Raw genomic sequence first — 2,724 nt, forward strand, 5'->3', positions numbered from 1 at the left:
TCAGAGCTGATCACATTCAGGTCGCTGGGTCATCTGACAGTGTTTATTTTCTCCACATCAGTCATGTGTAACGGTTTTGGTGTGATTGTTGGTTTTGTTATGATGACTGTTTGCGCTCACGGTTTTGTTGTCTTAGAGAAACCCTGAAAAAACGTTCTACCTGGTTCTTTCAAGCCTCATGTCCAATCGCCAGAGATAAAGGTGGTGTGCCACACACACTAACTACTGATGTAATAAACACGCACATGGGCTACAAACTGTCTCTTCTGAGAACTGGCTCTTCCTGTCACATGGACTGAACCAGACAAAACCAACACAGCAGGGCAGAGATACAGGTCATCAGACATGAGACACAGAAAAAAAATCAAGTAGAGGACACTAGTTAGTATGCTGTGATCTGCTAACGGGTGAAAGGAAGCACACAGAGGTGGGACTGCCAGGGTTGGACCGGGTCTAAGATGAGGTCGGCTGTATAGAACCAGGCTGAGCCGGACTGGTTACCCTGCGTGGCGCTTACTTTGACCTTGACGTTAACCACATCCTCTATTGAGAAATGCAGCTGAGTGATGACCCATGTGTGTGTTTTTTTCTATTCGAGTAGCTCCTGATGTGCGTTTCAGTTCCCTGAGGACCTTTAATGATGAGGCTTAGTAACTCCGAGGATCACTGTGCTTCTTGATTGGATGAATAAATCGATGCACAAATAAAAAACAATCAAGCCTCTGCTTACACTGATGTTTATTTGCATATGTTTTGGTACATAATTCCCGAAATTTTAAGAATTAGGGGGAAAAATTATAATAAATGATAATCCACTGCACAAATACCTGCAATAATCACCTGCCGTACCTGTATAAACGTCCGCATAACGACATAAACTAAATCAAAGGTTTCCTCTGCCAAACCAAAGTAACTAGCTAGTTTTTAAGAATTAGGTGAAAATTCTAAATAATAAATTCATAAATAAGATTCCTATTCTGATTAATCTGAGAACAAAAGTTTAAATCTTTCATCAAAACATAATACTTTTTCCACTTTGCTTATTCACCGGCATTACAGCTCTAAGTGTCAATCAATTGTTCAATAATATTAACCATGGAACAGTATTGCAGCATTGTTTTAGCCTTTCTAAACTGCTGTCGACAGTGAAGAAGCAGTCATTTAATGCATATTAACATAAAAAATAATAGAGTTTACAACAACAATAGAAAATAAGGACTGATTTGAAATAGCATAATTACCACTGGAGAAGACCTGAACCATGAATCTGACCTTCAGTCTCCATGTCCTTCTTAGAAGTTGTTTGCTGTGGTGGTCCACAATCCCAAACTCACATCCTGGTATATAAAACACCCACTTTTTATCCAATCTCAATGGATTCTGAAATAGGTCATATTATGCAAGTAAAAGGAGTTTTAAATTCAAAGGAATATTTGCACAGATATTGAATTTAAAAAACTCTTTATCAGGTGGGTGCACTCTTAAAATAAAGTTTCTTTATGGGCATCAATGGTTCCATGAAGAACCTTTAATATGCATGGAATCTTACCATTCCATAAAGGTTCTTTTTATAATGGGGAAAAAAAAAAATCTTTATAGATTTTTTTTTTCTTTTTCAGAACTGTTCACTGAAAGTTTGTTAGGAAATAAAACATCGTTATTCTTTTGCATTGCCGTGAAAACCTCGTTTTGGAGCCTTTATTTTTGATTGTGTTTTCTTCTATTCTCACACAGGAGGCTCTGCAGTCCTTGCCTCGCTTCTGCTTCCCGTTACGACATAGAGAGGTGAAACATCATTCATATACTATTAAAGATGGATGCTCTAGCCTTCTTACTTTATATGACAGATAAACTGAGGCTGGTCGGACGAACTTGGTTGGCAGGGGTGAAGGACACTGTTGCCGTGTGCGCACTTCACATTCGTCTTGACCGATCTGGAAGGATGCCAGCGCTTCGGTTTCTGCAGACTCACGTCCAGCTCTCAGACCTGCTTGTGCATCCTCAGGTCTCAAACACACAAAATACACCCAAACACAAACGATTGTTGACTGGTTCTCATTTGTGAAGCCCCTTTGATTGAATATCAGTTTACTTCTCATGGTGACAATCACTTTCGCTTTTAGTTTTCAGGTCTCGTTAATAGGTATATGATTTATAATCTGATTTTATGTTGGAATAGTTAGTTCTAACTCCACACAAAAACCTTTATCACAGTTGTGTGACCTTACTCAAGTGTGATTACTCTCTCAACACAGTTATTTGCCCTGGTTTGAGGTCTTCTACAAACTTCTGAACAATCTGGCTGACTACTCAACGAAAGGACAGGTATGATTTTAACAGTCTCCTGATGATTTTACACATTTATAAAGCCATTTATCTAACACCATTTCATTCGTTCGAATGCCCGGCCAGACCAACGAGATGAAAGAGCTGCTGTCGGTTCTCTACAAGCACCCCGTGCCTCCGGCCAATGGCTCCATCACGCTGCAGATGGTAAGTGCTCATTGGCTGGTGGAAGTTCCGTTTATGACATCACATGTGACATCACAATCAGGTTGGGGTGTGTTCTTCACTGAGGGAGGGAAGCTAATGATTGGAAGTGAGATGCCTGGCATCTGTGGACACGCCCCAAAAGGGGAGGAGTCAGAGGGGGTGAGTCCCTGATCCGCATAAAACCAGCCGACCGGACTAAACCGTCACTCCAGCATTTAATAAATCCTAATA

The 2,724-nt window shown here is 40.4% G+C and overlaps 1 pseudogene; it reads left to right on the forward strand.

Moving 5' to 3' along the window:
• Positions 1-1,095: 1,095 nt before the first annotated feature.
• LOC122144527 overlaps positions 1,096-2,724 on the forward strand; it is a 10,613-nt pseudogene continuing 8,984 nt past the window's right edge.

This window comes from Cyprinus carpio, unplaced genomic scaffold (genome assembly GCF_018340385.1).
Source record: "Cyprinus carpio isolate SPL01 unplaced genomic scaffold, ASM1834038v1 S000006707, whole genome shotgun sequence".
NCBI lineage: Eukaryota > Metazoa > Chordata > Actinopteri > Cypriniformes > Cyprinidae > Cyprinus > Cyprinus carpio.